We start from the raw sequence: 26,224 nt of genomic DNA, 5'->3' as shown, positions 1-26,224 counted from the left end.
TGAAGTTTATTGAGTGAATCTCCATTCTTCGTTCTTGTTCTTGTTTTTCAATTTCTGAAGAATCAATATCCAACCTCTACATGCCCTTCTATCTCAAGCAGACTGACATGATTGGTTGTCTCCCTCTTGCCCTGCAGACAATCAGCCTTGGAAAATGGGTCCAAACGTTCTCTCTTGGGAATCGTGTTAGGTCAGTCACCAATTTTCATTCCCCATTTGCCCTCTTTTATTTCAAAAAACCTGGATCTCAACTGCTAAAACCGACCCCTCACGAGGATAGGCTTTACCAGACTGTGAACACCCCAAATTTTTCAAAGGTTTTCAAAATGACCCTTTTTGCCCCTAATTCCATCTTCTGAGAAAACAAAAGCGATTTCAAAGCTAAATTTTAGTCTTTCTTCAGATTTTTGGATTGAATTCCATATTGATATATTCAAATTCAATTCCGGATCTGAATCCAGTATTTTAAATCCATATTTCTTCAAAATCCGGATCCAAACCCATTTCTGAAGAAATTTTCTCAAAATAGCTTTTAAATTCTCAGAAAAAAATTCCCTTTTGTAAATATTTTTGCAAAAACACAAAAAAAATAGTTTTAATCTTTATTTTCTCACAAACTTTAGGATTTTATTCTAAAAATACAAAAAAAAAATTGATTGAAAAATAACATAAAAAACCAAAAAAATTGGGAAAACTACGAGAAAAACAAATGCTTTTAAAAACTTTTTAAAAGATTTTTGCTAAAAACCTCACTTGAAAAGCATTTTACAAAAAGCTTCTTTTAGAGAATCCTCTTTTTGGAAATATCACAAAAGAGTAACGGATTCCTTCCCGCGTCTCCTTCCTCTCCTCTCCATCGTCCGATCTAAAACAACCCCCTTCATTCTCCTCCATTGATACTCAACCGATTTCTCGCTCGAACCTTCCACCTCCTCTTCAAAAAGAGGCATCCACCCATGATGGAAGGGGGGATCGATCTTCACTCAGCAATTCTCCTCCAGCATCTATCAGATTTTCCCTTCGAAGGCATCAAGTCTTTTTTTCTTTTTTTTTGCTTCATTCTCCTTCCTTCCCGGGGTTTCTCCTCAACCAAGCGTTGCAGAACAATCCTTCCTTGAAGACGTTTCCTCTGCAAGAAAGCTAAAGGTTGGCTCTGTTTCTAGAGGATTGACCATCACTATCCCTCGTTTGCTAACACCTATCCACTTCGCATCGGTCGCCGATCAATTTCTTCTAAAGCACCCATTCTTTTTCCCTGAAAAGAATCGATTGGTCTTACGGTTCACTACAGATAAGTGACTGCTTTCTCTCTCTTTTCTTTTTTTCTTTTTTTGTTGTTTTTTTTGTTTTGTAATCTTCTCGATTTCATTTCTTTCCTTGAGATTTCATTTTTTTTATTTGAAAGCATAATGCATAGAATCAACTAGCAGATAGTCGATCTATGTAATGCTACAACAAATGGGATGTTTCATTCCGATATATTTTCTTTTCTTTTCTCTCTCACTTCTTTCCTTCTTTTTCATTCCTTTGTTTCTTTTTCAGTCGTTCATTTCCTTTCAATCCCTAGGTTTGTGTTGATCGATGTGATCCTGTGAGTTTCTTTTTGTATTTCTGTATTTTCATTCCCATGTTAGTCAGATATCGTCCATCCAATCCATCTTAAGGAATTTTGATTGGATTTGATCATTTGTTAAAAACTATATAAGATTGCTTTCTTTATCACATGCTCTCTACTCCACTATGATCTAGTGTCAGTTTTTAGCTTCATCTGTATACTTTTGTGTTTTCTGCAAGTGAATCCCTCCCTTCTATGTTTTTCAAGCATTTGTGTCTGATTTAATTCTTTATGAATTCCTGTTTTAGCTATACATTCGTTATTATACAATCAATCAAGAATCGCTGAAGAAATTTTGGGTTCACTGACATTCATAAGGAGGCCCACCATTTTTTTTTATTCAGATGTTTACTCATGATTTTCTCTGCATTTGCCAAAAATCTGGAAAATCTGGAATCCGTGGCAGCATAAGTGGTCATTTTTACTGGTTGCACGAACATCATGTTACACTGTCATCGGCGATCAACACAGGTCTGAATTGGAAATCCCGGATATGTCTCCTTCAATACAAAAAGAAAAGAGAGAATATAAGGCAAGTTCTGTCAAAGAATCTAACATCTCAGAAGCGACGGTAGCAGATCATTCAACTTGCCATAAGAAGACCTACTCGGGATGAATTGCCAAATCTCTCTTCTTAACTCACTGATCATATTCAGCATTCGTTTAATGTTGGAATTTGTGTTTCCTTTGATATTCCAAAAAAAAGAGTATACTTGTAAAAGATATTTAATGGGTTATCTGGTAGTTCACACAGATATCTATCTATAGTCAAATTTATTATGATATGTGAGGTAATAACGTTAAAATCTTATTGCAGGATCTTGCAATTGGAATAAGCAATCAACGGTCCTGAGGTTACATACTTTACCTCTCCCCAGTTTGCATTAGTGCTCTCTATGTTATTTCATAGCTCAGTTTCTTGGTCGATCATTACTTTCTGTCTACTTTCTAAGAGGGTTCAGTTTTGAAATTTGATACTTGAATCACTAGATCTCCAAAGGTCTAATGGACTGGTTTCTTTCTAAAAACAAAAAAAAAGGGGCTCAAACACCATTTGGAATCTGAATATCACAGTTTGCGGGATAACCTTGTCCAGGGAAGGCATACAATCAGATGTTGGCAACAGGGGTATAGGCACTTCTGATTCTGCATCTTGATCGACACACCAAATTTGGGTTGATGGAGATAGACAATTTAGAAGTATAATTTCGCATTGAAGCATGAATATTTTAATGCTCTTCCTTAGCCATCTTCTGAAATCATGTCTCCATCCATTTTACTGTATACAGTATTTCCATGCTTCATCATCGAACCTTGCTTTTACCACTTGCATTCATTCCATTTTTATAACACCTTCATTAAAACCTGCATATTAGATAGCATAAGATAGTGGTGATACATTAGCCTGTATGAGAAGGCATTCTTGTGCCATCCCATGACTGCTTTGTATTATGTACCATATGCTATGCCTATGGTACATAATACATCCTCCCTTACACTTCTGCATTTCTTTTAGGCATCAGCTATCCACCTGTTGCATCTATATCATGGCTCCACTTGCCTTACATCTACCTGTATAAACACTCATGGTTCACCAACTATTCACCTACCAACTGCCCTACTCCATCTTCAACAACAGTATCTGATGTATATTTTTCATTTCCATTTTATATTTGTTATACAGTACCAACACCACTGCTAAACACTACCCTCACTACCTTATGCCACCACCTATTCACGGCATCATATGAGCACCTCCATTGCCATACCCTCTTTTCCACCCCCTTTTCCACATTCACCATGTCACAATCACACTATTCCATCTCCATCCATGCTTTTGTCAATTCCCTGTGCATGTATCATACCCAGTATTGTTGCAATCACAACGATATCACCATCTGTCAACTGCTGCATGAATCCCATGATGATTCTAAGGATTTGGCAGCTTACCCTTCATTATGCCTCTGTCTCATAGCTGGTTATCTTCAGCAAACTCCCTCACAGTACATCCTGCACGCATACAGGGAATCATCTTCAGCCCTCATCAGCACCACATCTCCTTCAATGTATTACCTATTACACAGCACATTCACAGCACTGTTGCATCCCTTATACACAAACTACCACCTTCCTACTCAGCTCCATTTTTACAGCATCTGTACATGTATTTCTCACTGTCAATACATGGTTCATTCATAAGAACTCACCCAAGCTTCATATTCTCATACAGTATGTGACATTCCTACCAACCTGTCCCCATGATCCCGCTTCAGCATGATCCCGCTTCAGCCACATGCTGGATGAAGGAATCACTGCATATTGAGATTCGTTGAATAACAAACCCGACAGTTTACCACTCTCAGATTTGTATATGCCAAATAGAAAATTCTGGTACAAACTTTCAGAGATTGCTATCTCATTAGCAAAATCGGTAGGCATCCTGCTATATCTAAACAAAGTTTGTTGTGAGACTCTGATCCATCATTCAGCCTGTAGATATGACATAGAAACACTTGATATGTTGATATCTGATTTTTTTTAGGAAATTGCATATATTTGGCCTTAATATTTAATACATATATGCTTTTCTACAGGTAAGACTTCCACAGGTTTAGTATGCATTTACTCTCAATTACAATGAATGCTTTCCCATTAGTGTAGCATACTATATGTGCCTTATCTCATTTAATTTGCCATCAACTTAGAATGCTATCGATACATTCTGAGATGTACATGTTTTCCTTTTAGCTTTTAGAAATATATATATATGTATGATTAGTTTGCAATATGATATTTCTTTTCCATTGCCTTGTACTAATCTACATTTTGCAGGAAATATATGAAAAAGGCTATCTCTCTTCTTGAAATGAAATTTCAAGTTCCAGTTAATGATGTAATAAGATAGACCTTAATGAAAACTCTACATTTCATGTTTTAGATAGAATGGATGAGCATTGTAAATATCATTGAATTATTTGTTTTTCATGCATTTTGCCTTTATTTTTCAAATTCTCACAAATGGGAACACGAATGACACATGCACCATTTCGTAAGAGATAAATTAATCCTAAGTTGATGATTTACATCAACGGCCATAGTCGGGATGTAAACAAGACTTAGTATTTTTACCTTTTATGAAATAACAACTGGATCCACACTGGATCCCTCTTTTAAAAAATCATCATATTTTTAAATATTTCTTTCTTTTATTAGAGTTTAACTTAAAATTGACTCAAAATATATATATCAATGGCCATAGTTAAGGTATATTGAGAGTTAATTTCATTTTAAACCCTATAAAAGCACAAAAATATTTTTATTCTTCACCTGAATTTAAATATAGATTATTATATAATACATTCAATGACCATAGTCAAGGATGTATTATATTTTTCATCTTATTTCAATTTATTTGAAGAATGAAATATGATTTTCAAATCCAATTTCAAACTTATTCAAGTTCATTCATCATTTAGGATAGAATTGCATCATATTTCCAAAAATTCCTTTTAAAATCCAAGTAATTGTGAATATCTCTTCCTCAAAATTCCTATTTCAATTCTATCTCATTTCCAAAACTTTGAAGTCAAAATTCAAAGTTTAAAAATTCAACTTGATTCATTTTATAAATTTCAAATTCAAGTTCAAAGTCCAATTTGACTTTGAAATTCATTCTCAAAAATCAATTTTGAAATTCCAAAAATCCAAAATTAGATCCTAATCTCAACTTGGATCCAGATTTCCAAGTATCAATCTCCACTTTTTTGGATCTCAGACTTCAGATCCAAAATCCATCCTTGGATCCAGATTTCCAAGTATGAATCCAACTTCACTTTGGATCTCAGATTTTAGATCCAAAATCCATCCTTGGATCCAGATTTCCAAGTATGAATCCAACTTCACTTTGGATCTCAGATTTTAGATCCAAAATCCATTCTAGGATCCAGAGTCCAACTCTACATTGGATCTCAGACTTCAGATCCAAAATCCATCTTAGGGTCTAGAGTCCAACTCTACATTGGATCTCAGACTCCAGATCCAATTCCATTTTTAGGATCCAGAACCCAATTCTACTTTGGATCTCAGACTTCAGATCCAATTCCATTTTAGGATCCAGAACTCAATTCTATTTTGGATCTCATGATTTCAGATCCAAATTCCATTTAGGATCCAGAATCCAATTCTACTTTGGATCTCAGACTTCAGATCCAATTCCATTTTAGAGTCCAGAATCCAAACTTCACTTTGGATCTCAGATTTTAGATCCAATTTCATCTTAGGATCTAGAGTCCAATTCTATCTTGGATCTCAGATTTCAGATCCAAATTCCATCTTGGATTCCAATCCAATTCCATTCAAAATTTCAGATCCAAATTCCATCTTGATTCAAATTCCAAAATCCAATTCCACTTTCATTTCAGATTTCAAATCCAATTCCTATTTCCAGATTCTAAATCCAGAATTCAATTTGAACTTGATTTAGAATCCAGACTTTGGATTCAAATTCCATCTTGAATTCCAACTTTCAAATCAAATCTATTTCTCAACTCTATTTTAAATTTCCCACATTTTATTTCAAAATTTCAAAAGTTAGAATTCAATTCCAATTTATTCCTATTCTGATTCAAAGTCCATTTATGACTTTGAAAATTTTATTTCTTCTCCTTTCGAAGTCAAGATTATTTTCTCAAACTCTGATTATTCCAAAAACTTAGAACTTTAAAATCTTAAGCTCTGAGTCAAAAACCATTTTCTTCACTCTATTTTCATCTCAGAAACACTTGGAAAATTTCAAAAACATCTTTAAAAAGAGAGCATACATCTTTGCATCGCACAAGCATGATTCTTTGTGCATTTAGACTTAGGATAAATTCTTAGATAATTTGTTAGCAAAGCAAAAGGCATAAATTCGACCCTTGGTTCGATTACCCCTGGTAAAGGCGCCAGGAATGATCGAACCTCGTACCGACGAGCGAATCCCGTATCCCAGTTTTTCCGCAAATATTTCAAAAACGGAGGTGAGTCATTTTCTTAAATATTTTCAAAATTAAGGTCAAGTGAGACCCCGCAAAAGAATTCCTCTTTTCTCATCTCTTCTTTCTTTTCTTTTCTCTTCTCTCTTTCTTTTCGTCTTTTATTTTCTCCCTTCAAAAAGAGGAAATAGAGGTTGGAAAGGAAAAGAGAAGGAAGAGAGAGAATATTACGAGAGGAAAATATTGGCGATGATCACACAGACCTAGTGTCCTATTATAGAATCTACACCTTCTTGGGGTCGTGTTCTAACAAAAACCTATTGATCAATGGACAAAAGGATAATAACATGTACTTAATATAATATTGTGTGTTTTTCCATGATTTATAACTTCAATTTTTTTTAAATTTTGGCTAAGTATTTAATGAACATAATAAAAATCTTGAAAAATATTCTTAAATATAGGTGACATCAGTTGGGACTAGGCGTGGCCCAGAGCTCACTGACAAGATCTAGTTGAGACAATTAATATTTTAGAATTTTTTAATTTTTAACCTTTATATTCAAGCAAAAATTAAGTTAAATTTAGGCAAAATTTAGTGGCAAAAATAAGGTAAGTAAATCATTAGATGCATCTCATAATTCTAAGAACGTTGGTACCTTATTTTTCTGAAACCGGTTTAGGGTTGGCCTGAAAATCATGTTTTCAAAAATGACCCGCCACTATTTTTGCCTTTTTCTAGAATGGATCCACTCTGTTTGATCCAAATTGATATAGATCCAGATTCGATCCAAGATCCATATTGAATAAGATTTGGTTCAGGTTGGATCCATATGGATTTGGATCTTGAATCCATATATAGACCTGCAGTATATTCATGGCAATTTTAAAAATACTTTGAATTTAAAGTTTAAAATAGAACAAGGATGTGGTAGAGTTCTACCTAGGGTAGAACTTTACCCCATATGGGCTTTCAGAACCCCCTTGAAATATTCCTTGAGAATATTAATTAAAAAATAAAATAAAATAAAAGAGATAAACTCTAGATGGATCGGGAAAGTAGAAGGTAGAGTTCTACATATTGTAGAACTCTACCCATGTGAGAGGCCTCTAGAGGGGACATCACCCCCTCTCTAGAAGACCTAGAATAAATAAATAAACTTATAAGGGTCTAACTCGTATCTCTCTCTAGATCTCATTTAGTAGAGAGAGAGGGGAAGAGAAAGAAGAAAAAAAGGAAAAGAAAGAAAGGGAGAAAGAAAGGAAGAAGAAGAAGAAGAAAAAGAAGAAGAAGAAGAAGAAGAAGAAGAAGAAGAAGAAGAAGAAGAAGAAGAAGAAGAGGAAGCGATCATCCGCTTGTTTCTTGATCTTTTAGCGCATCCAAACTAAGGTACAAGTTCCTTTCTAGATTCACACGGGGAGAAGTAGTTTTAAACATGATTCATGTGTAAGTTTAGATGGAAAAGGGAAATCAGATTCAAAGAATATATATATATATATATATATATATATATATATATATATAAAGTGGCAATTTCATATATATATATATACATATATAATTATTTCCTAGTTTTTTTTATTTTCCTAAAGAACCAAATCTTGAAAATACCTATGCTTGTGATGGATGTCATTTTTCTTGAATTGATAAAGAGCATGGGTTAACGACTTTCATGTTATGCATATATATATATATATATATATATATATATATATATATATATATATATATATATATATATAAAATTTTGAATCCATGATGGTTGATCACGTTTTACTATGTTAAAATTTGTTTTGTTTGTCATGCTGCTAGAATTATTCCTAGATTTCAAAATTTGCTGGTTTTGGTGTGCAAATCTGGTCAAATTTGCCGATTCTTTTGAGCGCAAATCTGATCAGACTTGCAATATGATTTTGGTGAGAAAATTTGATCAGATTTGCTGACTCTTTTGAGTACATATTTGATAAGGCTTGCAACATGATTTTGGTGAGCAAATCTGATCAAATTTGCTGACTCTTTTGAGCACAAATATGATCAGACTTGCAGCCTGATTTTGGTGAGCAAATTTGATCAGATTTGCTGACTCTTTTAGCACAAATATGTTCAGACTTGCAATATGATTTTGTTTATGTAATAAGGGTTTGCCGATTTGATTATAGGTATTTTTGGTGGACTGTTATCAAAACTGATTATGTAGATTTGATAATAGTTTGCCGAGTTGCATGCATGTTATATTGATGGTCTGTCATGAAAGCAAAGAAAAAAAATGTTTCTTTATTATTGTCTCAACTGCTAGAAGACTGATTATAAACTATATTGATGTTGTGTTGTTTCACATCTAAACTATTTTGATGTTGTTATGTTGTTTGACATTAAAATTGTTTTGATGTTGTTTTGTTGACTACTGTTATCACTATTTTGAAACTGTTTTGATGTTGTTTTGTAAATGAGCATCAAAACTATTTTGATGTTGTTAAATTGATTGTCATCAAACTTGAATTGATACGATTATGTTGCCTACCATCAATCTAAATTTATGATGTTATGCACACTGCCTTTAAATCTGATTATTTTGTTAATTATAAATGTGGACTGTTTCAGTTGCATAGATATCTATTTTTACATGTTGTTCTGAGCAACACATCACTACACAATTATACAAGAATAGCTTATTGTTTACTGTCTTGCACATTTACAACATTGTCATGATGTTGTGCATATTTCACAACATTGCCATGTTGTTGTGCACTTTTTAGCAGCATTGACATGTTGCTGCATACTTTAGTGCAACAATGACATGTTGTTGACAACATGTTGAAGTATGTTCATGCAGTGAAATCAGACTTGCCGATTGGTGCTCAGTGTAGTCAAAATTTGGATCAGATTTGTCATCTATTGTTCATGTGCAAACTAGATCAAAATTGCCACCTATTGCTCATATGCAATCTGATCAGATTTGTCATGAGTTTTGCGTGTAAAATATGATCAGATTGGCCACGGTTGGAGCACGTGCAATTTGATCAGACTACCGATTATGTTGAATGTTTGCGATCTAATCAAATTGGAAATGTATTGGATATTGTTTCTGATCAGTGTCATTATGTTCAGGCCTGCATTCTTGTAGATTGCAGTATGCTATATATGTTTTGGATTTGAGGGTGCATGTTTATATATTCAATTACTGTGTTGTAAATATATATATCATATGCTTGGAAATTCTGAAGTTAATTTAATGTTTGCATAAATATGATCATGTGCATGTTTGGGTGTTTATGCATGAAATAAATCATGATAATGTGTATTGCAAGCAGCTATTTGCATGCATATGCAATTAACTTTATGTGCATTCATGTTGTGTGTTTAAATGCACATTGTAGATATATTTTGGAATAAGGTGTATGTTTCATGTTCACTAAAATTTTGCAAAAAGATGCATAAATCACTTTTGAGATGCTTTTGTGGTTAGATGTAAACCACAATGGCCTATGTGGGCCATTAGCATGTGTTGCTACAATGTTGTTGATTTTAATTTATGCATTATAAAATTTATTTTTGAAAATTATTGGTTTTTCAAAGTTAATTGCATTGTTAAATTGTGTGGGTCAAGGCCCAAGATGGGTTTTGCATGTTGATTTCCAAAACGATTCTTATGTAAAGAACTCAAATTTGTTTCAAAACGTAAAAAAGACCAAACATTGCAATTAACCTTTTCCTTGATGTCTCTTTCTATAGTGTGGAATCTTGGATGATGGTTTTGGAGAAACCATGAGGACACTAAAACTCAATTTGTGATTATTCTCCTGAACTCGATATGGTGGTTCACCTTCCGACCGCAGTTTTAGGAAAATTCAGCTACTTTGCCTAGGGGTGGTATTATTGACTTAGCTGTAGTTATTGGTATACCAAAAAGTAGTGTCAGTGGATGCTGATTTCTCTGATGTTTCAACATTAGATATTAAGTTCTAATGTTTTGATGGGTGGTGGTGATTCCTGATATCGGTTGAGGAACAAATGTGGAACTTAGTAACAAAATATAAATTATATGTTAAGCTAGAACTGAAATCCTAACTTGGACTTCAGAAAATTGTGCCTATTTTGAGTGTCAGCGGGTTTAAGAAAAAATGAAAACTAAAATTATATGCATTTAATAGGAACATGCATACAAAAGTAACTCTGATAAATAACTTAATCAGTTATTCATGTATGTGCATTGAATCATGCATATTTATTGTTCTATATTAGTTCATGCATTCATGTTTATTCTGTTTCACATGATAATTGTTATTGCATGATACTTGTTTAAATGCTTGAATGGTAAGTTGGTTATGAAAATTATTGTTGTGATATTCCTTTAAAATTATGCATGAATTTGGTTTATGTCATTTCTTTCTGTTTTGATTACTAGAGGAATTTGTACATAGGACTTTGATTATTGCACATTTTCAAAATTGTTTTATAGGATCAGGTACACAGTGATGGGATGACTTTCTATATGAAGACTGCGAGCTTTGCATGACATGTTATGGGTTCTTGATAGAGTGGCTCTTATGACAGACTATTTTATTGTTTCTGCTTATGACATTTATTCAAGTGATAAATAAAGTGATTATTTTTTGTTGATTCAATGCACTATTTCTTGTGGTTTGATATATAATAAATCTCTGAGTCCCCATATCCTTGGGTTTTGTTTTCGCAATTGTTTAAAAAAAAATCACTTTTTACAAGGATAAGTTGGGGTCATTACACTTAAACTAATATTTTTGATCGGTCTAGATGTGTCCTAGCGATCTTCAGTTAGGCTTCATCAAATGATCCAAATTGGGGAAAAAATATTCTGAAAGACTCTTCAAATGAACCATATAGTGCATCCCTCATTCATTCCAGTCCACACAATGCTTGTTTATAAGTAATTTCTACACCTTTCTCGTGACTAATGTCATTCATGATTTCTCTTGGAGTCATATTCTAATCATCATGCATGCATATGTGAAAAATACTTGGAATACACTTTTTCTACTATAAGGTTGCCCAATGATCCACCACATGTATGCTCATTTTCATACTTTTTTACTTGAAAGAACGATGCTCTGCACACCTTTGTGCAATGGATCTTCCACGGGCAATCAGCCATAATTTCAGGTTCTTTTTTGTGTATACAATAGTGACTATGTTATTGCATCTCTTCATAAATTTTGCTTTAAAGTTATTCCCAATTACATGATCCTTTAAAACTTGCGACAATGCTGAAGATCATTAAATCTTTTACTGAACATAATTTCTCAATCATTTGATCTAGTTAGCTACTGAAAATGCTTACAATCATTAAGTTTTTTGTTACGCAACTCGTCATACAACTGATATACCTCCACTTTGATGATTTTCAATTGCCCTTTATTGTATGAGAATCCATTAAACAAGAACTTATTCAACCACATCTCACTAGTGTAAAATATAAAATAGTTCTATTGCCCAACAAATGCTCATATAACTTATACAATTATACTAAGAGTTTGACTTCCTAAATGCTATTTGTGCAACATTTTCAACTGCCATTAATTATCTAATGTCATCAGTGTCTTAGTCTTCTCTTATAATTTCATCATCGATATCAGCGAATTTCCCACTGTCTACGTCATCACTGCTACCAGTAATTGACTGTTCTATTGCACAAACTAAATTAAAATGCATTGTGTCTATTGCTTTCTTTGCTTCCACGTATGCAATATTCCTGCATTTTCAACTTTTAAGATTAACCATATAAATATAACATTCATCATCATACTTACAACTCAAATATAAATTACAAAGTTCAATAACTTGTACCTAGCTTTGTCATCTACCCTAAAAGGCTGAATGTCATCCACATTACTGTGACCAATTTCACTGACACTGATTTTTTTATGTGATTTAACATCAATTGTTCATGAAAGTTCTTCATTGCCTACGCGTTAAAAATCTATATCCCTAATCGGTTCAACCAACTATATTTCCTCTGTATGCCTGAGGTCAATGTTTGAGATATTGTTTAATGTTTGGGACAATTAGATGTTCACCAATGGACTGAGCTTGAACAATGATTCCTGAGATAGATGGACATTCTCCTCAGAATTCTCATTATTCTATTTATCAACTTCTTCTTGCACATCACTTCTAACCACTTGTTTACCTTCACAAACAAAAACTTCTTGTTTAGCTTTACAAGTAATCAATTAAACATCAGTACTACATAACATTGAGTCTGCATCATCATCGTCCAAAACATCTATCAATGAATTTTGGCTACCTACTTTAGGCACAATAACTCTTTCACATATATTGTTTTACGAGGCATCAAAGCCATAAATTTCTTAAAGCTACTATTTTTTTACACCATTATAGTTCTCTTAATAAGATAATCTATAAGACAATAGCGTACTATAACCCTTTTAGAGGTCATTATTAACTGTTTACAACAATCACATAACATATCATTCATCTAATAAAAATAACATGTGAGAAAATACCATCTATATACACTTCATACATTCAATTAACTACCTACAACAACCACTCTGAAAACTCACATGCAATGCTTGTGCAAAATAAACCCAAACTCCATTACACCACCACAAAAATACTGAATATTAACTAAAAGACAAACAAACAAACTCAAATACCCATAGGGATATTAAAATCTAACATTCAACCTAACCTTGAAAGTCTATGCAAAGGATATTGAAACCTCATCGAAATGCAATAATTTTTTTTTATGAAAATCATTGCAAGGGGAGAGATGAAATACTTGAAATTCCACTAGAGGGGGGGTGAATAGTGAAATACTATGCAAGTTGATATAATAAAAAATAAAGCAATAAGGCACAACACAATAAACACAGGATTTATACTGGTTCGGTCAAAACCTGACCTACATCCAGTCCCCAAGTAAACCACTTGAGCTTTCCACTATAACATCTGAGTCACCGGATAAATAGTACAACACCCTCTTCCTCAGAGGTCTTCTTCTCTCAACAGAGAAGGGGCACACCCTCTTCCACAGAGGTCTTCTCTCAACAGAGAAGGACAACACCCTCTTACACATAGGTCTTCTTCTCTCAACAGAGAAGGGCAACACCCTCTTTCTCAGAGGTCTACTTCTTTCAACAAAGAAGGAATACAGTGAATAACAGAAAGTTACAATATTTCCTATAGAACCTTCAGGATGATATGAATGCACGAATGAAGGATTCTCAGAATGTTCTGTTTGTCACTCAGAAGATACTCTTTGTCAAAGAGTTATTTTTGACTTTTTCTCTTTCTTTTTTCTTTCTTTTTCTAGGCTCTCTTTCAAATATCGAATGAGTATTTTTCTCGTTGTAAGCTCACTTGTCTATTCCATTCCCTTCTGTATTGAATAGTTCATTTGGGTGTGTTTTTATAGCTTAAAAAAATAGTCGTTGGCTTTTTGAAATCGTAGCCTTTTTGAGATGTGAAATGTCATGTCATTTCAAAAAACATCTTTAGAGAAATTCGAGAAAGTCTTCTTTCCATAAAAGTAAAATATAGGGTACACTAGTCGTTGTAATATTTTAGGTAATACATATTTTATGTAAAAAGTCTATTTCTTACAATAGTACATTGAACGTTGGATTGTAGGCTATTATGTAGTTTTGTCTTTATTCTAATTAATGATTTGAGGTACATAAGTACTTCTTTACTTTAAATGAGTGTAAGTACAATGAGTGCTTTGAGATATTTATTTGTGCATAGTCATGTCAAGTGTTTTCTTTATGTTGTATTTTTCAAAGTCTACAGAGAGAATGAAGACTACAAGTAAGTCGACATTTTTGAGAAGGATATTTAACAAGGATTTCTTACAGGAGGTATTTAATGCTATACAAAGAGAATGATGACTTCAAGTAAGTCGGCATTCTATGAGTTTGTAAAAAGGTAACTAGAGTCTTTTCAAAACCAATATTATATTTGTTTTCTTTGTGTAGCCGATTTCATGTTTTGTCTTTTTTCTATATTTGAAATCATTTCTTTAAAGAAGGTAACTAGAGTCTTTTCAAAACCAATATTATATTTGTTTTCTTTGTGTAGCCGATTTCATGTTTTGTCTTTTTCCTATATTTGAAATCATTTCTTTAAAGAAGGTAACTAGAGTTTTTTCAAAACCAATATTATATTTGTTTTCTTTGTGTAGCCGATTTCATGTTTTGTCTTTTTCCTACTTTTAAAATCATTACTTTTCAAGTTGTCTTGTATATGATATAAGGTACAATTATTACATTTTGACATCATGTCAAAATACCTTTTTCATAAAGGGTTGTAAGAAGGTACAATTATTTGTTTTCAAAAAGGAGCTTTTTGAAACTATCGTATACTTTTATGAAATAGCTTTTATGAGTGAGTATGTAATATGCAATATGCATCCTTCTGAAGGTTCTGTTACATATGACTCTAAAGAAGAAGAAAATCTTTAACTTGTGGAAGCCGATCTCTTTAGATGGTCTTTAGAAATGCATGGCTCATCAAGCTTTTTCTTCAAGGAGTATGATTGCACCATAGTTGTACTTGAACAGGAGGTCTCCATCCTTTTTGAGTGAGATATCCTTGCATCAAATACTCGTTAGATATATGGCAAAACATATCCAGTCATTATATAACATTTTTCAAGAAGATATATTATCATATCATATGAAATCAAATAAGACAGTGTATCATATTATGTGACATCAAAACAGAGTTTCTCAACATTCTCCCCCTTTTTGATGATGACAAAATATGCTCCCTCTGTCAAAAAGACATTATGCATAGAAAGAATACTTATCATAAAAATATTGAAAAAATGTTAAATACGAGTATTTTTCTGCAATAATAGAGACAAGATTTCTCCCCCTTTGTCATGGACAAAAAGGAAGGGATCAGAGTAAGAGAGTTATTACAGACAAAAATAATGTAAAGTTATTACAGACCGAATAAAGTACTGCTAGTACAATCCAATAAAATAAGATTACTCCGAAGGTGGAGAGGATTGATGTGTAGTGGCGTCTAGATCCTGCTGTTGAGTTTGACGAGTCTGCTGCAACAAGGCTTGATTTCGAAGTATGCGATCCTGAGAACGCTGGATATCCATAAGTGCAGAGAAGTAATAAAAGTTGGATGTTGGATCTTCTTCATTAGAGCCGGGAAGGTGCAGGGACCTTAGATTGAAGGAAGTAGCATCGAGGACCTAAGAGGGATAGAGGATAACTTCGTTTTGAAGGGGTACTTTGAAGTGTTTTAAAATGGGAGTTATAAAACACCCGAAAAGAAGAGGCTAGAATTTTTGATAGCGAATAAAAAGGTCAAAAAGAATGTTGGACCAGTTTATCGGAGTAGAAGAAAAAATTGCGTAGAGAAGAAGAGAGATTTTTCTTGGTACTAATCCCTTGCGTGGAGGCTTGGGATAGATATTGTGGAGAAGAATCTGGGCAAGCAGTTGAGCATGAGGTTGGAGATTCCTCATGTGCCAGGGAAGTTGTGAGCAGTTGGGAGCAGAGAAGAATTTTTCGAAGTACCGAGCGTTCGAGTGGTACTATGTTATCTAGGTTTATGTCGGTGGAAGGAAGGTTAAGAATTTTGCCTAATGAGGAAGCATGAAAGAACATCAGGCGTCTGCGTACTTTGGTGGTGATGGTAGTTTGTTCATGATCAGAGGAAAAATTTTTGTAGAAAAGTCGGATGAGTTCGGGATAGTAAGCAACTTGGGATGAAGATCCTAGTAAGTGTTTATGTTCGAGGAGAGATCTTTCTAGGTCAAATAATACGAAGTTGTCGTAGTTAACCAATTTACCTTCATGAATTGGTCGAGAGCAAAGGGAGTTGTAGAAGTGAAATAGATCGGGATACCTTAGGTCGGCGGCAGTGATTGTTGTGTTGGAGGAGGAAGCCGTGGCAAGAGCTTAGAAAGAACGAGCAAGAGAGAAAGACTTGGAAAGAGTAAGAGTTTGTAAGAGAATAGAGAAAATCGTGGGAATGAGATATGAATCAATCTAATAAATAGAAGAAGAAAAATAATGGTGATAAGAAATGAATGACATTGGAAGTGAAGGATTTTTAGAATTTAGTGGAAAGAGGAAATGCGTGAGTTATAAAATAAGAGACTTGTGAATGACAAATCAAATCAATTTTGGAAGAAAGTGTATTATATTAGTATAGATATTAAGAAGGACATAGTTTCGAAATAATTTTTCTATATATGTAACAAATTTACTATGGGCAATCTTGTTGGATAGTGAGAAGAGTCATGAATTGAGTATGGAGTGTCATATTAAACGTGAGAGCAAGAATGATTCAAGAGTTTTTAAAGTTTTTCGTGAAGATCATGAAGAATAGATAGAGAGTGAATAATGGCCTAATAAGAACAAACAACTTTTTCAAGAATTTATTTTATGTGAAAGCATTCCAAAATCGTGAAGAGAGAGTTTGGAATAGGACAAACATGAGAGTATAAGGAAATGCAATAATTTCTTATTTAAGAAGTCTATATTTTGATATACGTGAAAGGAGTGTGAATAGATATAAAGGAGGGTGATACGGATATGTAAAGAAATGAGAGTGGTCATAAAGAACACCAATCACTTGAAGTTGGATAGGAGATGTATGACATAAAGTGAAGTTAAAGACAAGGTTTTAATGAATCTCGATTGAAGAGAGATATAAAATATATGAGAGAGTCATGGTCACGAATGGAAATGAACTTCGTATAATGTAGAGAGAGAGAGAGATAAAAAGGTGATACAAATCGTACTTATGAGTGGAGTACAAGTTTTTGAAAAGAGAATTTTACAACACTTTTTCGTAAAAGATGTAAAGCATGAAGAGATGATAATAGATTGTTCTTAGGCTATGATATAATAGATGATATAGTAAAAAATTACGTGAAATATAATAACTTAAAAGGTGGTACGAGAGGATAATCATTTGAATTTTTCATGGAAGGCATTAATGTTTTAGTGAAGTGTCTCGATAGGGGGAAAGGAAGACATGATAAAAATAGAGTGTACGTAATATATGATATAACAAATGATATAGTAAAATTTATACGTAAAAACATAGCAACTAGATCTTTAGAAGAAGGTAAAAAGAACTAAAAAATAATCATTCAATTTTGACTAAAATTTGAAAAGCAAGATTTCTCATAAAATAATATGTTATCATGTTGAAAGTGAATCAACTTATCGTAAGAGAAGTTTTCACAAAAGGACAAAAACAATAAAGGAGTTATGTGATGAGTGATGTGAACAATGTCATGATAGCTTTTACTTTAATATAATTAGTTCTTATGGATATGAGTGAAAGGAGATAGGACAAGGAGTCATTATGGATGTGTACTTGAAAGATGACAAGTTGAAAGACATAAAGAATGTGTCTTATAAGAGTTTAGAGTATACGTGAATATGGAAACCTAGTTTGACTAACAAAAATCGATAAGAAGAAAAACCTTTTAAAATAAGATTTTAACATAACTTATAAGAAGTATTAATTTTAATAAGTGTGATTAATTTATAAGTCACTTAGTTTGCATATTCCTAGTTCTCTTCTAATTCGTGTAAAATCTTCATGTTTCAATGGTTTAGTGAATATGTCTGCTAATTGTTGATTAGTGGGTATGAATTCGAGTTTAATTATGTTGTTTAAGACTTGTTCTCTTAAGAAGTGGTGTCTTATTTGAATGTGCTTAGTTCGTGAGTGTAAAATAGGATTCTTAGATAAGTTTATAGCACTAGTATTATCACAGAAAATAGTTGTATTTTCAAAATTTAAACCAAAATCTTTTAAGGTTTGTTTCATCCAGATAACTTGTGTACAAGCTAGGCTAGCAGCAATGTATTCAGCTTCAGTAGTTGATAAGGATACACAGTTTTGTTTTTTACTGAACCATGATACTAGTGAGTGCCCTAGCATATGACATGTTCCACTTGTGTTTTTTCTGTCAGATTTACTTCAAGCAAAGTCAGCATCGCTGTATGAGATTAAATCAAATGTAGAGGATTTTGAATAGAATAATCCAAAATCAACTGTGTCTTTTAAATATCTCATTATTCTTTTTACAGCTTTAAGATGTGATTCTTTTGGATTTGACTGAAATCTAGCACACAAGCAAACACTGAACATAATATCTGGACGGCTAGCAGTTAAATATAGTAGTGATCCTATCATACCTCAATATACCTTTGTATCCACAGACTTACCATCTTCATCTTTGTCCAAAACAGTAGTAGTGCTCATAGGAGTGGTTTTTGAAGCAGTTGAGTTCATGTTGAACCTCTTCAGAAGTTCACGAGCATACTTAAATTGATTGGTGAAAACTCCATCCTTGGTTTGCTTAATATGCAGTCCAAGAAAGTAGTTGAGTTCTCCCATCATACTCATTTCGAATTCCTTCTGCATGGACTTAGAAAATTCTTCACAGAGAGTGCTGTTAGTAGATCCAAAGATTATATCGTCTACATATATTTGAACAATTAGGGTATGATTATTCACTATTTTCACAAATAATGTCGAGTCTGCTTTGCCTACTGAAAAACCAGTTTTTAATAGAAAGGTTTTGAGTCTGTCATACCAAGCACGAGGTGCTTGTTTTAAGCCATATAAAGCACGTTTTAGTTTGAAAACATGATCTCGATATTGTTCATTTTCAAATCCTGGAGGTTGTTTTACATAAACTTTTTCATTTATAAAACCATTCAAAAAGGCACTTTTAACATCCATTTGATATAATTTGAAATCAATATAGCTTGCATATGCTAAAAACATTCTAATAGATTCAAGTCTAGCAACAGGAGCAAATGTTTCATCAAAATCAATACCTTCCTCCTGGTTGTATCCTTGAGCTACTAGTCTGTCCTTGTTTCTTATAACATTACCTGTTTCATCTAGCTTGTTTTTGAAGATCCATCTTGTCCCAATGATCGGATGATCCTTTGGTCTTGGTACAAGATCCCAAACTTCATTCCTTTGGAATTGATTCAGTTCTTCAGTCATGGCTAGCATCCAGAACTCGTCGATGATGGCTTCATCAATCTTCTTTGGTTTAAGTTGAGAAATGAATGTCATATTTGCAATCTGTTCTAGCTGAGCTCTAGTCTGAACCCTCTTTGTCAGGTCTCCCAAAATCTGCTTTTGAGGATGATCTTTGATATCGACAAATGTTCTTTGATGATCATCTTCATTAGACTTAGCTGTGTTATCTAAAAATAAATATGTACTTTCAACATCATCATTGTTAGTTTGCTTATGAACAGATTGATCAATAGATTCACAGAAACTAACATGCATAGATTCTTCAATAGACTTGGAACTCTTATTGAAAACCCTGTATGCTTTACTATGACTTGAATATCCTAAAAATATGCCTTCAATAGATTTAGCATCAAATTTATCTAGGCTATCTTTTGTGTTTAGGATAAAGCATTTACAACCAAAGACTTTGAAGTAGTCTATTCTTGGAGTTCTGTCATAGAATAATTCATAGGGAGTTTTATTTAATAAGGGTCTAATGAGAACTTTATTTGTTATGTAGCATGCAGTATTAACAGCTTCTACCCAAAAAGATTTAGCAAGATTATTGTGTTGGAGCATAGTTCTAGCAGATTCCTGAAGGGTTCTATTCTTTCTTTCTACTACACCATTTTGAGGTGCAACTCTAGGAAAGACAAAGTTATGAGAAATACCATGCAAGTTACAAAAATTTACAAAAAGTTCATTTTCAAATTCTCCTCCATGGTCACTACGGATTTCAACAATAGAACAAGATTTTTCATTTTGTAATTTTTTACATAAAATTTCAAATTGACAAAACGTATCACTTTTTTTTTTCAAAAATATTACCCAAGTAAATCTTGAGTAGTCATCTACAATGACAAAAACGTATTTATTGTGATTATGACTAGCTACTCTAGAAGGACCAAAGAGATCCAGGTGGAGAAGCTCTAGAGGTCTTTTGCTTGAAATGATATTTTTTGATTTAAAAGATGATTTAGACAGTTTTCCTAATTGACATGCATCACAAAAATAATCCTTTTTAAAAGATATTTTGGGTAACCCACGTACTAACCTATCTTTAGCTAATTTAGACATGTACTTAGAATTGACATGACCCATTCTCATGTGCCATAAATGTTGAGAGTCATTATTAGCTATGAGGCAATGTTCTGTGATGTTTTTTAGGTATAGTTCATATATATTATTTTTTCTCATACCTTTTAAGATAATATTTTCGTTGGTGTCTGCTATAAGACAAGCATTATGATTAAAGCGAACATTATAACCTGTATCATACACTTGACTAATACTTAGAAGGTTATGTTTTAAGCCTTTAACCAGGAGAACGTCTTTGATAAGAGGTTTATCTATATTTCCAGTATTACCAATACCTATTATCAAACCTTTGTTGTTATCTCCAAAGGTGACAGTTCCTCCTTCTTTTTTATGAAGAACAGCAAAGAGGTCTGAATGTCCAGTCATGTGTTTTGAACATCCACTGTCTAGAATCCATCTGTTCTTCTTGTTTGGAGCCTGCAAATCATTAAGTAAAAATTCTTTTTGGTACCCAGTCGGGTCCCTTTTTGTTAGACTTCAGAACCCATATCCATTTAGATTTGGGTTTGTCTACAGCCTTAGAGGAGTTCAAGAAGTTAAAATTATAATACTCCTTTTTAGGATCAGAAGAACTTTTCACAAACGTGGTTTTTGATTCATACAAGAAGGCTTGTTAAAATAAGAGTAGCCAATACCATTCTTGTAAAAAGACACTTTTTGAGAGGATAGGAGTTTATCCAAGTTCTCTTTTTCTTTAGTAAACTTGAAAACCGTTTTCATAAGGTTCTCAGTTTTACTTTTTAATTCTGAAATTTCTACTTGCAGATTTATAGTTTTGGAGCTGGTAGAAGAGATTTCAGAAGTCATAAGAAGAATTTTCTTTTGTAACTCAGAATTTTCAATACTGAGTTTTTCATTTTTCAAAATGAGCTCTAGATTCTCAGATTTCAAATGTTTATTTTTGAGAATCATTTTCCTTAATTCTTCAAAAAGTTTCTGAAAAGCATTTTGAAGTTCTTCAAAGGAGAAATCAAGAGATTCACTTACAGAGCTTTCAGCCATGAAGCACATGTTGGCGAATTCTGCTTCATCATCATTTGACTCTTCACTGGTGGATGGTTCTGAATCATCCCATTGAGCATGCAGAGCCTTTTTCTTGAAGAACCTTTTCTTTGGTTCCTCAGTCTTGGATTTTCTTTTGAGAAGATGACAGTCACGTCTCAGGTGACCTGACTTATTACACTGGTAGCACATAGAATCTTCTTTTGGGTCTTTTCTTTCTTTGTGCTTATTTGGAAGCCGGTTCCTTCTCATAAAGCGCTGAAATTTTCTTGTGAGTAGCGCAATCTCAGTTTTTTTTTCTGAGTCCTCATCCTTAGAAAGGGCTGGGAAGGCTAGAGTTTTCTTCAAAGGTTGTTCTTCTTCCCTTCTCTCCTTCATATGGACTTCATAGGCCATAAGATTGCCTATTAAATCGTCCAGAGTAAGTTTGGACAAATCTTGAGCTTCTTCAATAGCAGTAGTCTTTTTCTCCCAATCAGTTGTGAGAGATCTCAAGATTTTCTTCACCTTTTCTGTCTGAGAGTGGGTTACACCTAAAGATTTTAGATCGTTGGTGTTGTTGGTGAATCTGGTGATCATCTCTGTGATGGGTTCATCTTTGTTCATTTTGAACAACTCATATTTTCTAACAAGAGATGAGATTTTGGCTTCTTTCACTTTGTTGGTTCCTTCATGAATAACCTCCAAAGAATGCCAAATATCATATGCAGATTCACATATAGATATTTTATTAAATTCATTCTGACCGATGGCACAATATAAGGCATTCATAGCCTTTGCATTTAGGTTTGCCATTTTCTTTTCTTCATCAGACCATAAGTTATAGTCTACGGAAGGAGATGTGTATGGATGCTCAACGATTTTCCATACAGCAAAATCTATGGATTTGAGAAATATAGCCATTCTGCACTTCCAGTATCCATAGTTGGAGCCGTTGAAGAAAGGAGGATGAGATGCATGTTGACCTTCAATATCACGAGCATAAGAGGTAGATGCCATATGTGCTGGAAGACTTGTTATGTCGAAACCAGCAAACCTGCTCTGATACCAAATGAAATTCCACTAGAGGGGGGGGGGGTGAATAGTGAAATACGATGATGTTGATATAATAAAAAACAAAGCAATAAGGCACAACACAATAAACACAGGATTTATACTGGTTCGGTCAAAACCCTGACCTACATCCAGTCCCCAAGCAAACCACTTGAGCTTTCCACTATAACATCCGAGTCACCAGATAAATAGTACAACACCCTCTTCCTCAGAGGTCTTCTTTTCTCAACAGAGAAGGGGCACACCCTCTTCCACAAAGGTCTTATTCTCTCAACAGAGAAGGACAACACCCTCTTACACAGAGGTCTTCTTCTCTCAACAGAGAAGGGCAACACCCTCTTTCTCAGAGGTCTACTTCTTTCAACAAAGAAGGAATACAGTGAATAACAGAAAGTTACAATACTTCCTATAGAACCTTCAGGATGATATGAATGCACGAATGAAGGATTCTCAAAATGTTCTGTTTGTCACTCAAAAGATACTCTTTGTCTAAGAGTTATTTTTGACTTTTTCTCTTTCTTTTTTCTTTCTTTTTCTAGGCTCTCTTTCAAATATCGAATGGGTATTTTTCTCATTGTAAGCTCACTTGTCTATTCCATTCCCTTCTATATTGAATAGTTCATTTGGGTGTGTTTTTATAGCTTAAAAAAATAGTCGTTGGCTTTTTGAAATCGTAGCCTTTTTGAGATGTGAAATGTCATGTCATTTCAAAAAACATCTTTAGAGAAATTCGAGAAAGTCTTCTTTCCATAAAAGTAAAATATAGGGTACACTAGTCGTTGTAATATTTTAGGTAATACATATTTTATGTAAAAAGTCTATTTCTTACAATAGTACATTGAACGTTGGATTGTAGGCTATTATGTAGTTTTGTCTTTATTCTAATTAATGATTTGAGGTACATAAGTACTTCTTTACTTTAAATGAGTGTAAGTACAATGAGTGCTTTGAGATATTTATTTGTACATAGTCATGTCAAGTGTTTTCTTTATGTTGTGTTTTTCAAAGTCTATAGAGAGAATGAAGACTACAAGTAAGTCGACATTTTTGAGAAGGATATTTAACAAAGATTTCTTACAGGAGGTATTTAATGCTATACAAAGAGAATAATGACTTCAAGTAAGTCGGCATTCTATGAGTTTGTAAAAAGGTAACTAGAGTCTTTTCAAAACCAATATTATATTTGTTTTCTTTGTGTAGCCGATTTCATGTTTTGTCTTTTTCCTATATTTGAAATCATTTCTTTAAAGAAGGTAACTAGAGTCTTTTCAAAACCAATATTATATTTGTTTTCTTTGTGTAGCCGATTTCATGTTTTGTCTTTTTCCTATATTTGAAATCATTTCTTTAAAGAAGGTAACTAGAGTTTTTTCAAAACCAATATTATATTTGTTTTCTTTGTGTAGCCGATTTCATGTTTTGTCTTTTTCCTACTTTTAAAATCATTACTTTTCAAGTTGTCTTGTATATGATATAAGGTACAATTATTACATTTTGACATCATGTCAAAATACCTTTTTCATAAAGGGTTGTAAGAAGGTACAATTATTTGTTTTCAAAAAAGAGCTTTTTGAAACTATTGTATACTTTTATGAAATAACTTTTATGAGTGAGTATGTAATATGCAATATGCATCCTTCTGAAGGTTCTGTTACATATGACTCTAAAGAAGAAAAAAATCTTCAACTTGTGGAAGCCGATCTCTTTAGATGGTCTTTAGAAATGCATGGCTCATCAAGCTTTTTCTTCAAGGAGTATGATTGCACCATAGTTGTACTTGAACAGGAGGTCTCCATCCTTTTTGAGTGAGATATCCTTGCATCAAATACTCGTTAGATATATGGCAAAACATATCCAGTCATTATATAACATTTTTCAAGAAGACATATTATCATATCATATGAAATCAAATAAGACAGTGTATCATATTATGTGACATCAAAACAGAGTTTCTCAACAATACTAAGGGATCTACAGGAAAAAGGATTAAGGTTCTTCCATAAACAAACAAGAAAATAAAATAAAATAAACAAAAATAATTTTATATATGATTAAGCAAGTATGCAAATGTAAAAAAATTCACATGACAAAAATTTGCGCAGATCTCATCTTATTTGCAAATCTGCTTGAGTTGCTTAATTAAAATTTATATGTTTTTATGTGAACTTTGTACTATATATGCAAAGTTAGTTTGCGATATTTCGACCATAAAGTTCACAGATATGAGTAGGCAAACTTCATACTATGTATGTAAATTTAGTGAAATATTTGTGAAGTTATCATATATTAACATAAGGTTCACACTATATCTCACAAATTTCATGTTATGTATACAAATTTAGTATGATATTTGCGGGTTTTGAGGTTTCAATTTAACAGAAGGTTTGCAAATTTGGTTACAAGAACTTTGTGAGGTCCGCAAAAAAAATCATGTGAATATACCTTTAAGTAAGATGGTGTGATACCCTGGGAGTATATCGATATATCCCGCAAACCTTAGGAGGTCTACTATGCCAAGGTTAAAATGGTCTTTTTAAAGCTGAACATTTGTGATTTGGACATTAGATGAATTTTGAAAAATTATAGTTTTTAAAAAAACACATGATTTTTGTCGTACAATACAATTAATTTCCTTCCAATGTTTACATTGGGTTTATGATGCACAAACAATAGCGATCGATGGACACTATTGTCCGCGTAATCAAACACCTTCTATGTATAAGGGTAGCCAATCAATCATATATATATATATATATATATATATATATATATATATATATATATATATATATATATATATATATATATATATATATATATATATATATATATATATATATATATATATATATATATATATGGGTAAATATTGGCAACTAATGAAGGTACATAACAAATGTGTAGAAATCATTATTTTCTACAAAAAAAAAAATACTATTTTTTTTAGTAGATCAAATGTTATGGATGTGATATACATGATTTGTTTAGTAGAAAACTTGTTTTGAATCATGTGGTCATGACAAGTAAATGAGTCCAAAAATCAATGGCCCCTAAATGATCAAAATTTCATAACTAAAAAAATCACATTTTATATCACAAAAGCACTATCCAAAGTACCTTAGCAAACAAACCATTGCACCTATGATTTCTAGCTTATTAGGTTCGTACCTTCATTAGTAGCCAATATTTACCCTATATATATATATAAATATATAAAGAGAGAGAATCTAAGCATTACTAAATCTTTGGTTCTATACTTCGGACACCCATCAGGTCAGTCAATTCCATACACTTATGAATTTATTTATTGAGCAATTTCGATTCAAAATTGATGCTGTGCAGGCGATTAGTCAGCTCTACGATACTAAGCAAAAAATTTGTGTACCATCGCATGATGGACCCCATTAGAGAGTCATATGCCTATATTTACCCTTAATTGATTCAGGTTTTAGTAGG

Source organism: Nuphar pumila, chromosome 2 (genome assembly GCF_984573655.1).
Source record: "Nuphar pumila chromosome 2, dmNupPumi1.hap1.1, whole genome shotgun sequence".
NCBI lineage: Eukaryota > Viridiplantae > Streptophyta > Magnoliopsida > Nymphaeales > Nymphaeaceae > Nuphar > Nuphar pumila.
Note: the sequence above shows the minus strand (reverse complement) of the source record.